The sequence below is a fragment of the Lissotriton helveticus genome, chromosome 10 (genome assembly GCF_964261635.1).
Source record: "Lissotriton helveticus chromosome 10, aLisHel1.1, whole genome shotgun sequence".
Taxonomy (NCBI): Eukaryota; Metazoa; Chordata; class Amphibia; order Caudata; family Salamandridae; genus Lissotriton; species Lissotriton helveticus.
In genome coordinates, this window is record NC_136071.1 from 202286343 (window position 1) to 202305114 (window position 18772).

Here is an 18772-nt window from a genome sequence, read left to right on the forward strand (position 1 = left end):
TGATGATTATGATGACCAGGGGTCATGATGATGATGATGATGACCAGGGGTCATGATGATGACCAGGGGTCATGACGATGATGATGACCAGGGGTCATGATGATGATGATGATGATGATGACCAGGGGTCATGATGATGATGATGACCAGGGGTCATGATGATGATGATGACCAGGGGTCATGATGATGATGATGACCAGGGGTCATGATGATGATGATGACCAGGGGTCATGATGATGATGATGATGATGATCAGGGGCCATGATGATTATGATGACCAGGGGTCATGATGATGATGATGATGACCAGGGGTCATGATGATGACCAGGGGTCATGACGATGATGATGACCAGGGGTCATGATGATGATGATGATGATGATGACCAGGGGTCATGATGATGATGATGATGACCAGGGGTCGTGATGATGATGATGATGACCAGGGGTCATGATGATGATGACCAGGGGTCATGATGATGATGATGACCAGGGGTCATGATGATGATGATGATGACCGGGGGTCATGATGATGATGATGATGACCGGGGGTCATGATGATGATGATGATGACCAGGGGTCATGATGATGATGATGATGATGACCAGGGGTCATGATGATGATTATGATGACCAGGGGTCATGATGATGATGATGATCAGGGGTCATGATGATGATGATGACCAGGGGTCATGATGATGATGATGACCAGGGGTCATGATGATGATGACCGGGGTTCATGATGATGATGATGATGATGATGACCAGGGGTCATGATGATGATGATGATGATGACCAGAGGTCATGATGATGATGATGACCAGGGGTCATGATGATGATGATGACCAGGGGTCATGATGATGATGATGACCAGGGGTCATGATGATGACCAGGGGTCATGATGATGATGATGACCAGGGGTCATGATGATGATGATGACCAGGGGTCATGATGATGATGATGACCAGGGGTCATGATGATGACCAGGGGTCATGATGATGATGATTATGATGACCAGGGGTCATGATGATGATGATGATGATCAGGGGTCATGATGATGATGATGACCAGGGGTCATGATGATGATGATGACCAGGGGTCATGATGATGACCAGGGGGCATGATGATGATGATGATGACCGGGGGTCATGATGATGATGATGATGACCGGGGGTCATGATGATGATGATGATGACCAGGGGTCATGATGATGATGATGACCAGGGGTCATGATGATGATGATGATGATGACCAGGGGTCATGATGATGATGATGATGACCAGGGGTCATGATGATGATGATGATGACCAGGGGTCATGATGATGATGATGATGACCAGGGGTCATGATGATGATGATGATGACCAGGGGTCATGATGATGATGATGACCAGGGGTCATGATGATGATGATGACCAGGGGTCATGATGATGACCAGGGGTCATGATGATGATGATGATGACCGGGGGTCATGATGATGATGATGATGACCAGGGGTCATGATGATGATGATGACCAGGGGTCATGATGATGATGATGACGACCAGGGGTCATGATGATGATGATGACCAGGGGTCATGATGATGATGATGACCAGGGGTCATGATGATGATGATGACCAGGGGTCATGATGATGACCAGGGGTCATGATGATTATGATGACCAGGGGTCATGATGATGATTATGACCAGGGGTCATGATGATGATTATGATGACCAGGGGTCATGATGATGATTATGATGACCAGGGGTCATGATGATGATTATGATGACCAGGGGTCATGATGATGATGATTATGATGACCAGGGGTCATGATGATGATGATGATGATGACCAGGGGTCATGATGATGACCAGGGGTCATGATGATGACCAGGGGTCATGATGATGATGATGATGATGATGACCGGGGGTCATGATGATGATGATGATGATGACCGGGGGTCATGATGATGATGATGACCAGGGGTCATGATGATGATGATGATGATGACCAGGGGTCATGATGATGATGATGACCAGGGGTCATGATGATGATGATGATGATGACCGGGGGTCATGATGATGATGATGACCAGGGGTCATGATGATGATGATGATGACCAGGGGTCATGATGATGACCAGGGGTCATGATGATGATGATGACCAGGGGCGGTGATGATGATGATGACCAGGGGTCATGGTCATGATGATGATGATGACCGGGGGTCATGATGATGATGATGATGATGACCGGGGGTCATGATGATGATGATGATGATGACCAGGGGTCATGATGATGATGATGATGATGATGACCAGGGGTCATGATGATGATGATGACCAGGGGTCATGATGATGATGATGATGACCGGGGGTCATGATGATGATGATGACCAGGGGTCATGATGATGATGATGATGACCAGGGGTCATGATGATGATGATGACCAGGGGTCATGATGATGATGATGACCAGGGGTCATGATGATGATGATGACCAGGGGTCATGATGATGATGATGATGACCAGGGGTCATGGTCATGATGATGATGACCAGGGGTCATGATGTTGATGATGACCAGGGGTCATGATGATGACCAGGGGTCATGATGATGACCAGGGGTCATGATGATGATGATGATGATGACCGGGGGTCATGATGATGATGATGATGATGACCGGGGGTCATGATGATGATGATGACCAGGGGTCATGATGATGATGATGATGATGACCAGGGGTCATGATGATGATGATGACCAGGGGTCATGATGATGATGATGACCAGGGGTCATGATGATGATGATGATGATGACCGGGGGTCATGATGATGATGATGACCAGGGGTCATGATGATGATGATGATGACCAGGGGTCATGATGATGATGATGACCAGGGGTCATGATGATGATGATGACCAGGGGTGGTGATGATGATGATGACCAGGGGTCATGGTCATGATGATGATGATGATGATGATGACCGGGGGTCATGATGATGATGATGATGATGACCGGGGGTCATGATGATGATGATGATGATGACCAGGGGTCATGATGATGATGATGATGACCAGGGGTCATGATGATGATGATGACCAGGGGTCATGATGATGATGATGATGACCGGGGGTCATGATGATGATGATGACCAGGGGTCATGATGATGATGATGATGACCAGGGGTCATGATGATGATGATGACCAGGGGTCATGATGATGATGATGACCAGGGGTCATGATGATGATGATGACCAGGGGTCATGATGATGATGATGACCAGGGGTCATGATGATGATCAGGGGTCATGGTCATGATGATGATGATGACCAGGGGTCATGATGTTGATGATGACCAGGGGTCATGATGATGATGATGATGATGACCAGGGGTCATGATGATGATGATGATGACCAGGGGTCATGATGATGATGATGATGACCAGGGGTCATGATGATTATGATGACCAGGGGTCATGATGATGATGATTATGATGACCAGGGGTCATGATGATTATGATGACCAGGGGTCATGATGATGATGATGACCAGGGGTCATGGTCATGATGATGATGATGATGATGACCAGGGGTCATGATGATGATGATGACCAGGGGTCATGATGATGATGATGACCGGGGGTCATGATGATGATGATGACCAGGGGTCATGATGATGATGATGACCAGGGGTCATGATGATGATGATGACCAGGGGTCATGATGATGACCAGGGGTCATGATGATGATGATGACCAGGGGTCATGATGATGATGATGACCAGGGGTCATGATGATGACCAGGGGTCATGATGATTATGATGACCAGGGGTCATAATGATTATGATGACCAGGGGTCATGATGATGATTATGATGACCAGGGGTCATGATGATGATTATGATGACCAGGGGTCATGATGATGATTATGATGACCAGGGGTCATGATGATGATGATTATGATGACCAGGGGTCATGATGATGATGATGACCAGGGGTCATGATGATGACCAGGGGTCATGATGATGATGACCGGGGGTCATGATGATGATGACCGGGGGTCATGATGATGATGATGACCAGGGGTCATGATGATGATGATGATGACCAGGGGTCATGATGATGATGATGACCAGGGGTCATGATGATGATGATGATGACCAGGGGTCATGATGATGATGATGATGACCAGGGGTCATGATGATGATGATGATGATGACCAGGGGTCGTGATGATGATGATGATGACCAGGGGTCATGATGATGATGACCAGGGGTCATGATGATGATGAAGACCAGGGGTCATGATCATTATGATGACCAGGGGTCATGATGATTATGATGACCAGGGGTCATGATGATGATGATTATTATGACCAGGGGTCATGATGATGATGATGATGACCAGGGGTCATGATGATGACCAGGGGTCATGATGATGATGATGATGATGATGACCAGGGGTCATGATGATGATGATGATGACCAGGGGTCATGATGATGATGATGACCAGGGGTCATGATGATGATGATGATGATGACCAGGGGTCATGATGATGATGATGACATGGGGTCATGATGATGATGATGACCAGGGGTCATGATGATGATGACCAGGGGTCATGATGATGATGATGATGACCAGGGGTCATGATGATGATGATGATGACCAGGGGTCATGATGATTATGATGACCAGGGGTCATGATGATGATGATGATGACCAGGGGTCATGATGATGATGATGACCAGGGGTCATGATGATGATGATTATGATGACCAGGGGTCATGATGATGATGATGATGACCAGGGGTCATGATGATGATGATGATGACCAGGGGTCATGATGATGACCAGGGGTCATGATGATGACCAGGGGTCATGATGATGATGATGACCAGGGGTCATGATGATGATGATGACCAGGGGTCATGATGATTATGATGACCAGGGGTCATGATGATGATGATGACCAGGGGTCATGATGATGATGATGACCAGGGGTCATGATGATGATGATGACCAGGGGTCATGATGATGATGATGATGACCAGGGGTCATGATGATGATGATGATGACCAGGGGTCATGATGATGATGATGACCAGGGGGTCATGATGATGATGATGACCAGGGGGTCATGATGATGATGATGACCAGGGGGTCATGATGATGATGATGACCAGGGGTCATGATGATTATGATGACCAGGGGTCATGATGATGATGATTATGATGACCAGGGGTCATGATGATGATGATGACCAGGGGTCATGATGATGATGATGACCAGGGGTCATGATGATGATGATGACCAGGGGTCATGATGATTATGATGACCAGGGGTCATGATGATGATGATGACCGGGGGTCATGATGATGATGATGACCAGGGGTCATGATGATGATGATGATGATGACCGGGGGTCATGATGATGATGATGACCAGGGGTCATGATGATGATGATGATGACCAGGGGTCATGATGATGATGATGACCAGGGGTCATGATGATGACCAGGGGTGGTGATGATGATGATGACCAGGGGTCATGGTCATGATGATGATGATGATGATGATGACCGGGGGTCATGATGATGATGATGATGATGACCGGGGGTCATGATGATGATGATGATGATGACCAGGGGTCATGATGATGATGATGATGACCAGGGGTCATGATGATGATGATGACCAGGGGTCATGATGATGATGATGATGACCGGGGATCATGATGATGATGATGACCAGGGGTCATGATGATGATGATGATAACCAGGGGTCATGATGATGATGATGACCAGGGGTCATGATGATGATGATGACCAGGGGTCATGATGATGATGATGACCAGGGGTCATGATGATGATGATGACCAGGGGTCATGATGATGATGATGATGACCAGGGGTCATGGTCATGATGATGATGATGACCAGGGGTCATGATGTTGATGATGACCAGGGGTCATGATGATGATGATGATGATGACCAGGGGTCATGATGATGATGATGATGACCAGGGGTCATGATGATGATGATGATGACCAGGGGTCATGATGATTATGATGACCAGGGGTCATGATGATGATGATTATGATGACCAGGGGTCATGATGATTATGATGACCAGGGGTCATGATGATGATGATGACCAGGGGTCATGGTCATGATGATGATGATGATGATGACCAGGGGTCATGATGATGATGATGACCAGGGGTCATGATGATGATGATGACCGGGGGTCATGATGATGATGATGACCAGGGGTCATGATGATGATGATGACCAGGGGTCATGATGATGACCAGGGGTCATGATGATGATGATGACCAGGGGTCATGATGATGATGATGACCAGGGGTCATGATGATGACCAGGGGTCATGATGATTATGATGAACAGGGGTCATAATGATTATGATGACCAGGGGTCATGATGATGATTATGATGACCAGGGGTCATGATGATGATTATGATGACCAGGGGTCATGATGATGATTATGATGACCAGGGGTCATGATGATGATGATTATGATGACCAGGGGTCATGATGATGATGATGACCAGGGGTCATGATGATGACCAGGGGTCATGATGATGATGACCGGGGGTCATGATGATGATGACCGGGGGTCATGATGATGATGATGACCAGGGGTCATGATGATGATGATGATGACCAGGGGTCATGATGATGATGATGACCAGGGGTCATGATGATGATGATGATGACCAGGGGTCATGATGATGATGATGATGACCAGGGGTCATGATGATGATGATGATGACCAGGGGTCGTGATGATGATGATGATGACCAGGGGTCATGATGATGATGAAGACCAGGGGTCATGATCATTATGATGACCAGGGGTCATGATGATTATGATGACCAGGGGTCATGATGATGATGATTATGATGACCAGGGGTCATGATGATGATGATGATGACCAGGGGTCATGATGATGACCAGGGGTCATGATGATGATGATGATGATGATGACCAGGGGTCATGATGATGATGATGATGACCAGGGGTCATGATGATGATGATGACCAGGGGTCATGATGATGATGATGATGATGACCAGGGGTCATGATGATGATGATGACATGGGGTCATGATGATGATGATGATGATGACCAGGGGTCATGATGATGATGACCAGGGGTCATGATGATGATGATGATGACCAGGGGTCATGATGATGATGATGATGACCAGGGGTCATGATGATTATGATGACCAGGGGTCATGATGATGATGATGATGACCAGGGGTCATGATGATGATGATGACCAGGGGTCATGATGATGATGATTATGATGACCAGGGGTCATGATGATGATGATGATGACCAGGGGTCATGATGATGACCAGGGGTCATGATGATGACCAGGGGTCATGATGATGATGATGATGATGACCAGGGGTCATGATGATGATGATGATGATGACCAGGGGTCATGATGATGATGATGATTATGATGACCAGGGGTCATGATGATGATGACCAGGGGTCATGACGATGATGATGACCAGGGGTCATGATGATGATGATGATGATGATGATGATGATGACGACCAGGGGTCATGGTGATGATGATGACCAGGGGTCATGATGATGATGTTGACCAGGGGTCATGATGATTATGATGACCAGGGGTCATGATGATGATGATGATGACCAGGGGTCATGATGATGATGATGATGACCAGGGGTCATGATGATGACCAGGGGTCATGATGATGATGATGACCAGGGGTCATGATGATGATGACCAGGGGTCATGATGATTATGATGACCAGGGGTCATGATGATGATGATGACCAGGGGTCATGATGATGATGATGATGACCAGGGGTCATGATGATGATGATGACCAGGGGTCATGATGATGATGATGATGACCAGGGGTCATGATGATGATGATGATGATGATGACCAGGGGTCATGATGATGATGATGATGATGATGACCAGGGGTCATGATGATGATGATGATGACCAGGGGTCATGATGATGATGATGATGACCAGGGGTCATGATGATGATGATGATGACCAGGGGTCATGATGATGATGATGACCAGGGGTCATGATGATGATGATGACCAGGGGTCATGATGATGATGATGATGACCAGTGGTCATGATGATGATGATGACCAGGGGTCATGATGATGATGATGACCAGGGGTCATGATGATGATGATGACCAGGGGTCATGATGATGATGATGACCAGGGGTCATGATGATGATGATGACCAGGGGTCATGATGATGATGATGACGACCAGGGGTCATGATGATGATGATGACGACCAGGGGTCATGATGATGATGATGACCAGGGGTCATGATGATGATGATGACCAGGGGTCATGATGATGATGATGACCAGGGGTCATGATGATGACCAGGGGTCATGATGATTATGATGACCAGGGGTCATGATGATGATTATGACCAGGGGTCATGATGATGATTATGATGACCAGGGGTCATGATGATGATTATGATGACCAGGGGTCATGATGATGATTATGATGACCAGGGGTCATGATGATGATGATTATGATGACCAGGGGTCATGATGATGATGATGATGATGACCAGGGGTCATGATGATGACCAGGGGTCATGATGATGACCAGGGGTCATGATGATGATGATGATGATGATGACCGGGGGTCATGATGATGATGATGATGATGACCGGGGGTCATGATGATGATGATGACCAGGGGTCATGATGATGATGATGATGATGACCAGGGGTCATGATGATGATGATGACCAGGGGTCATGATGATGATGATGATGATGACCGGGGGTCATGATGATGATGATGACCAGGGGTCATGATGATGATGATGATGACCAGGGGTCATGATGATGACCAGGGGTCATGATGATGATGATGACCAGGGGTGGTGATGATGATGATGACCAGGGGTCATGGTCATGATGATGATGATGACCGGGGGTCATGATGATGATGATGATGATGACCGGGGGTCATGATGATGATGATGATGATGACCAGGGGTCATGATGATGATGATGATGATGATGACCAGGGGTCATGATGATGATGATGACCAGGGGTCATGATGATGATGACCGGGGGTCATGATGATGATGATGACCAGGGGTCATGATGATGATGATGATGACCAGGGGTCATGATGATGATGATGACCAGGGGTCATGATGATGATGATGACCAGGGGTCATGATGATGATGATGACCAGGGGTCATGATGATGATGATGATGACCAGGGGTCATGGTCATGATGATGATGACCAGGGGTCATGATGTTGATGATGACCAGGGGTCATGATGATGATGATGATGATGACCAGGGGTCATGATGATGATGATGATGACCAGGGGTCATGATGATGATGATGATGACCAGGGGTCATGATGATTATGATGACCAGGGGTCATGATGATGATGATTATGATGACCAGGGGTCATGATGATTATGATGACCAGGGGTCATGATGATGATGATGACCAGGGGTCATGGTCATGATGATGATGATGATGATGATGACCAGGGGTCATGATGATGATGATGACCAGGGGTCATGATGATGATGATGACCGGGGGTCATGATGATGATGATGACCAGGGGTCATGATGATGATGATGACCAGGGGTCATGATGATGATGATGACCAGGGGTCATGATGATGACCAGGGGTCATGATGATGATGATGACCAGGGGTCATGATGATGATGATGACCAGGGGTCATGATGATGACCAGGGGTCATGATGATTATGATGACCAGGGGTCATAATGATTATGATGACCAGGGGTCATGATGATGATTATGATGACCAGGGGTCATGATGATGATTATGATGACCAGGGGTCATGATGATGATTATGATGACCAGGGGTCATGATGATGATTATGATGACCAGGGGTCATGATGATGATGATTATGATGACCAGGGGTCATGATGATGATGATGACCAGGGGTCATGATGATGATGATGACCAGGGGTCATGATGATGACCAGGGGTCATGATGATGATGATGATGACCGGGGGTCATGATGATGATGACCGGGGGTCATGATGATGATGATGACCAGGGGTCATGATGATGATGATGATGACCAGGGGTCATGATGATGACCAGGGGTCATGATGATGATGATGACCAGGGGTCATGATGATGATGATGATGATGACCAGGGGTCATGATGATGATGATGATTATGATGACCAGGGGTCATGATGATGATTACCAGGGGTCATGACGATGATGATGACCAGGGGTCATGATGATGATGATGATGATGATGATGATGATGACCAGGGGTCATGGTGGTGATGATGACCAGGGGTCATGATGATGATGTTGACCAGGGGTCATGATGATTATGATGACCAGGGGTCATGATGATGATGATTATGATGACCAGGGGTCATGATGATGATGATGATGACCAGGGGTCATGATGATGATGACCAGGGGTCATGATGATGATGATGATGATGACCAGGGGTCATGATGATGATGATGATATGGGGTCATGATGATGATGATGATGATGATGACCAGGGGTCATGATGATGATGACCAGGGGTCATGATGATGATGATGATGACCAGGGGTCATGATGATGATGATGATGACCAGGGGTCATGATGATTATGATGACCAGGGGTCATGATGATGATGATGATGACCAGGGGTCATGATGATTATGATGACCAGGGGTCATGATGATGATGATTATGATGACCAGGGGTCATGATGATGATGACCAGGGGTCATGATGATGACCAGGGGTCATGATGATGACCAGGGGTCATGATGATGATGATGATGATGACCAGGGGTCATGATGATGATGATGATGATGATGACCAGGGGTCATGATGATGATGATGATTATGATGACCAGGGGTCATGATGATGATGACCAGGGGTCATGACGATGATGATGACCAGGGGTCATGATGATGATGATGATGATGATGACCAGGGGTCATGGTGATGATGATGACCAGGGGTCATGATGATGATGTTGACCAGGGGTCATGATGATTATGATGACCAGGGGTCATGATGATGATGATTATGATGACCAGGGGTCATGATGATGATGATGATGACCAGGGGTCATGATGATGATGATGATGACCAGGGGTCATGATGATGATGACCAGGGGTCATGATGATTATGATGACCAGGGATCATGATGATTATGATGACCAGGGGTCATGATGATTATGATGACCAGGGATCATGATGATTATGATGACCAGGGGTCATGATGATGATGATGACCAGGGGTCATGATGATGATGATGATGATGACCAGGGGTCATGATGATGATGACCAGGGGTCATGATGATGATGATGATGACCAGGGGTCATGATGATGATGATGATGACCAGGGGTCATGATGATGATGATGATGATGACCAGGGGTCATGATGATGATGATGACCAGGGGTCATGATGATGATGATGACCAGGGGTCATGATGATGATGATGATGACCAGGGGTCATGATGATGATGATGACCAAGGGTCATGATGATGATGATGATGACCAGGGGTCATGATGATGATGATGACCAGGGGTCATGATGATGATGATGACCAGGGGTCATGATGATGATGATGACCAGGGGTCATGATGATGATGATGACCAGGGGTCATGATGATGATGATGATGATGATCAGGGGCCATGATGATTATGATGACCAGGGGTCATGATGATGATGATGATGACCAGGGGTCATGATGATGACCAGGGGTCATGACGATGATGATGACCAGGGGTCATGATGATGATGATGATGATGATGACCAGGGGTCATGATGATGATGATGACCAGGGGTCATGATGATGATGATGACCAGGGGTCATGATGATGATGATGACCAGGGGTCATGATGATGATGATGACCAGGGGTCATGATGATGATGATGATGATGATCAGGGGCCATGATGATTATGATGACCAGGGGTCATGATGATGATGATGATGACCAGGGGTCATGATGATGACCAGGGGTCATGACGATGATGATGACCAGGGGTCATGATGATGATGATGATGATGATGACCAGGGGTCATGATGATGATGATGATGACCAGGGGTCGTGATGATGATGATGATGACCAGGGGTCATGATGATGATGACCAGGGGTCATGATGATGATGATGACCAGGGGTCATGATGATGATGATGATGACCGGGGGTCATGATGATGATGATGATGACCGGGGGTCATGATGATGATGATGATGACCAGGGGTCATGATGATGATGATGATGATGACCAGGGGTCATGATGATGATTATGATGACCAGGGGTCATGATGATGATGATGATCAGGGGTCATGATGATGATGATGACCAGGGGTCATGATGATGATGATGACCAGGGGTCATGATGATGATGACCGGGGTTCATGATGATGATGATGATGATGATGACCAGGGGTCATGATGATGATGATGATGATGATGATGACCAGAGGTCATGATGATGATGATGACCAGGGGTCATGATGATGATGATGACCAGGGGTCATGATGATGATGATGACCAGGGGTCATGATGATGACCAGGGGTCATGATGATGATGATGACCAGGGGTCATGATGATGATGATGACCAGGGGTCATGATGATGATGATGACCAGGGGTCATGATGATGACCAGGGGTCATGATGATGATGATTATGATGACCAGGGGTCATGATGATGATGATGATGATCAGGGGTCATGATGATGATGATGACCAGGGGTCATGATGATGATGATGACCAGGGGTCATGATGATGACCAGGGGTCATGATGATGATGATGATGACCGGGGGTCATGATGATGATGATGATGACCGGGGGTCATGATGATGATGATGATGACCAGGGGTCATGATGATGATGATGACCAGGGGTCATGATGATGATGATGATGATGACCAGGGGTCATGATGATGATGATGATGACCAGGGGTCATGATGATGATGATGATGACCAGGGGTCATGATGATGATGATGATGACCAGGGGTCATGATGATGATGATGATGACCAGGGGTCATGATGATGATGATGACCAGGGGTCATGATGATGATGATGATGACCAGGGGTCATGATGATGATGACCAGGGGTCATGATGATGATGATGACCAGGGGTCATGATGATGATGATGACCGGGGGTCATGATGATGATGATGACCAGGGGTCATGATGATGATGATGATGACCAGGGGTCATGGTCATGATGATGATGACCAGGGGTCATGGTCATGATGATGATGACCAGGGGTCATGATGATGATGACCAGGGGTCATGATGATGATGATGATGACCAGGGGTCATGATGATGATGATGATGACCAGGGGTCATGATGATTATGATGACCAGGGGTCATGATGATGATGATGATGACCAGGGGTCATGATGATTATGATGACCAGGGGTCATGATGATGATGATTATGATGACCAGGGGTCATGATGATGATGACCAGGGGTCATGATGATGACCAGGGGTCATGATGATGATGATGATGATGACCAGGGGTCATGATGATGATGATGATGATGATGACCAGGGGTCATGATGATGATGATGATTATGATGACCAGGGGTCATGATGATGATGACCAGGGGTCATGACGATGATGATGACCAGGGGTCATGATGATGATGATGATGATGATGATGATGACCAGGGGTCATGGTGATGATGATGACCAGGGGTCATGATGATGATGTTGACCAGGGGTCATGATGATTATGATGACCAGGGGTCATGATGATGATGATTATGATGACCAGGGGTCATGATGATGATGATGATGACCAGGGGTCATGATGATGATGATGATGACCAGGGGTCATGATGATGATGACCAGGGGTCATGATGATTATGATGACCAGGGATCATGATGATTATGATGACCAGGGGTCATGATGATTATGATGACCAGGGATCATGATGATTATGATGACCAGGGGTCATGATGATGATGATGACCAGGGGTCATGATGATGATGATGATGACCAGGGGTCATGATGATGATGACCAGGGTTCATGATGATGATGATGATGACCAGGGGTCATGATGATGATGATGATGACCAGGGGTCATGATGATGATGATGATGATGACCAGGGGTCATGATGATGATGATGACCAGGGGTCATGATGATGATGATGACCAGGGGTCATGATGATGATGATGATGACCAGGGGTCATGATGATGATGATGACCAAGGGTCATGATGATGATGATGATGACCAGGGGTCATGATGATGATGATGACCAGGGGTCATGATGATGATGATGACCAGGGGTCATGATGATGATGATGACCAGGGGTCATGATGATGATGATGACCAGGGGTCATGATGATGATGATGACCAGGGGTCATGATGATGATGATGATGATGATCAGGGGCCATGATGATTATGATGACCAGGGGTCATGATGATGATGATGATGACCAGGGGTCATGATGATGACCAGGGGTCATGACGATGATGATGACCAGGGGTCATGATGATGATGATGATGATGATGACCAGGGGTCATGATGATGATGATGATGACCAGGGGTCGTGATGATGATGATGATGACCAGGGGTCATGATGATGATGACCAGGGGTCATGATGATGATGACCAGGGGTCATGATGATGATGATGACCAGGGGTCATGATGATGATGATGACCAGGGGTCATGATGATGATGATGATGACCGGGGGTCATGATGATGATGATGATGACCGGGGGTCATGATGATGATGATGATGACCAGGGGTCATGATGATGATGATGATGATGACCAGGGGTCATGATGATGATTATGATGACCAGGGGTCATGATGATGATGATGATCAGGGGTCATGATGATGATGATGACCAGGGGTCATGATGATGATGATGACCAGGGGTCATGATGATGATGACCGGGGTTCATGATGATGATGATGATGATGACCAGGGGTCATGATGATGATGATGATGATGACCAGGGGTCATGATGATGATGATGACCAGGGGTCATGATGATGATGATGACCAGGGGTCATGATGATGATGATGACCAGGGGTCATGATGATGACCAGGGGTCATGATGATGATGATGACCAGGGGTCATGATGATGATGATGACCAGGGGTCATGATGATGATGATGACCAGGGGTCATGATGATGATGATGACCAGGGGTCATGATGATGACCAGGGGTCATGATGATGATGATTATGATGACCAGGGGTCATGATGATGATGATGATGATCAGGGGTCATGATGATGATGATGACCAGGGGTCATGATGATGATGATGACCAGGGGTCATGATGATGACCAGGGGTCATGATGATGATGATGATGACCGGGGGTCATGATGATGATGATGATGACCGGGGGTCATGATGATGATGATGATGACCAGGGGTCATGATGATGATGATGACCAGGGGTCATGATGATGATGATGATGATGACCAGGGGTCATGATGATGATGATGATGACCAGGGGTCATGATGATGATGATGATGACCAGGGGTCATGATGATGATGATGATGACCAGGGGTCATGATGATGATGATGATGACCAGGGGTCATGATGATGATGATGACCAGGGGTCATGATGATGATGATGATGACCAGGGGTCATGATGATGATGACCAGGGGTCATGATGATGATGATGACCAGGGGTCATGATGATGATGACCAGGGGTCATGATGATGATGATGATGACCAGGGGTCATGATGATGACCAGGGGTCATGATGATGACCAGGGGTCATGATGATGACCAGGGGTCATGATGATGATGATGACCAGGGGTCATGATGATTATGATGACCAGGGGTCATGATGATGATGATGACCAGGGGTCATGATGATGATGATGATGATGACCAGGGGTCATGATGATGATGATGATGACCAGGGGTCATGATGATGATGATGACCAGGGGTCATGATGATGATGACCAGGGGGTCATGATGATGATGATGACCAGGGGGTCAGGATGATGATGATGACCAGGGGTCATGATGATTATGATGACCAGGGGTCATGATGATGATGATTATGATGACCAGGGGTCATGATGATGATGATGACCAGGGGTCATGATGATGATGATGACCAGGGGTCATGATGATGATGATGACCAGGGGTCATGATGATGATGATGATGACCAGGGGTCATGATGATGACCAGGGGTCATGATGATGACCAGGGGTCATGATGATGATGATGACCAGGGGTCATGATGATGATGATGACCAGGGGTCATGATGATGATGATGACCAGGGGTCATGATGATGATGATGACCAGGGGTCATGATGATGATGATTATGATGACCAGGGGTCATGATGATGATGATGATGATGATCAGGGGTCATGATGATGATGATGACCAGGGGTCATGATGATGATGATGACCAGGGGTCATGATGATGACCAGGGGTCATGATGATGATGATGATGACCGGGGGTCATGATGATGATGATGATGACCGGGGGTCATGATGATGATGATGATGATGACCAGGGGTCATGATGATGATGATGATGATGACCAGGGGTCATGATGATGATGATGATGACCAGGGGTCATGATGATGATGATGATGACCAGGGGTCATGATGAAGATGATGATGACCAGGGGTCATGATGATGATGACCAGGGGTCATGATGATGATGATGATGATGATGACCAGGGGTCATGGTGATGATGATGACCAGGGGTCATGATGATGATGTTGACCAGGGGTCATGATGATTATGATGACCAGGGGTCATGATGATGATGATTATGATGACCAGGGGTCATGATGATGATGATGATGACCAGGGGTCATGATGATTATGATGACCAGGGGTCATGATGATGATGATTATGATGACCAGGGGTCATGATGATGATGATGACCAGGGGTCATGATGATGATGATGACCAGGGGTCATGGTCATGATGATGATGATGATGACCAGGGGTCATGATGATGATGATGACCAGGGGTCATGATGATGATGATGATGACCAGGGGTCATGATGATGACCAGGGGTCATGATGATGACCAGGGGTCATGATGATGATGATGACCAGGGGTCATGATGATGATGATGACCAGGGGTCATGATGATTATGATGACCAGGGGTCATGATGATGATGATGACCAGGGGTCATGATGATGATGATGACCAGGGGTCATGATGATGATGATGACCAGGGGTCATGATGATGATGATGATGACCAGGGGTAATGATGATGATGATGATGACCAGGGGTCATGATGATGATGATGATGATGATCAGGGGTCATGATGATGATGATGACCAGGGGTCATGATGATGATGATGACCAGGGGTCATGATGATGATGATGACCAGGGGTCATGATGATGATGACCAGGGGTCATGATGATGATGATGACCAGGGGTCATGATGATGATGATGATGACCAGGGGTCATGATGATGATGATGATGACCAGGGGTCATGATGATGACCAGGGGTCATGATGATGATGATGATGACCAGGGGTCATGATGATGATGATGACCAGGGGTCATGATGATGATGATGACCAGGGGTCATGATGATGATGATGACCAGGGGTCATGATGATGATGATGACCAGGGGTCATGATGATGATGACCAGGGGTCATGATGATGATGATGACCAGGGGTCATGATGATGATGATGATGACCAGGGGTCATGATGATGATGATGATGACCAGGGGTCATGATGATGACCAGGGGTCATGATGATGATGATGATGACCAGGGGTCATGATGATGATGATGATGACCAGGGGTCATGATGATGATGATGACCAGGGGTCATGATGATGATGATGACCAGGGGTCATGATGATGATGATGACCAGGGGTCATGATGATGATGATGACCAGGGGTCATGATGATGATGATGACCAGGGGTCATGATGATGATGATGACCAGGGGTCATGATGATGATGATGATGACCAGGGGTAATGATGATGATGATGATGACCAGGGGTCATGATGATGATGATGATGATGATCAGGGGTCATGATGATGATGATGACCAGGGGTCATGATGATGATGATGACCAGGGGTCATGATGATGACCAGGGGTCATGATGATGATGATGATGACCGGGGGTCATGATGATGATGATGATGACCGGGGGTCATGATGATGATGATGATGATGACCAGGGGTCATGATGATGATGATGACCAGGGGTCATGATGATGATGATGATGACCAGGGGTCATGATGATGATGATGATGACCAGGGGTCATGATGATGATGATGACCAGGGGTCATGATGATGATTATGATGACCAGGGGTCATGATGATGATGACCAGGGGTCATGATGATGATGATGACCAGGGGTCATGATGATGATGACCAGGGGTCATGATGATGATGACCAGGGGTCATGATGATGATGATGACCAGGGGTCATGATGATGATGATGATGACCAGGGGTCATGATGATGACCAGGGGTCATGATGATGATGATGACCAGGGGGTCATGATGATGATGATGACCAGGGGGTCATGATGATGATGATGACCAGGGGTCATGATGATGATGATGATGACCAGGGGTCATGATGATGATGATGATAACCAGGGGTCATGATGATGATGATAACCAGGGGTCATGATGATGATGACCAGGGGTCATGATGATGATGACCAGGGGTCATGAT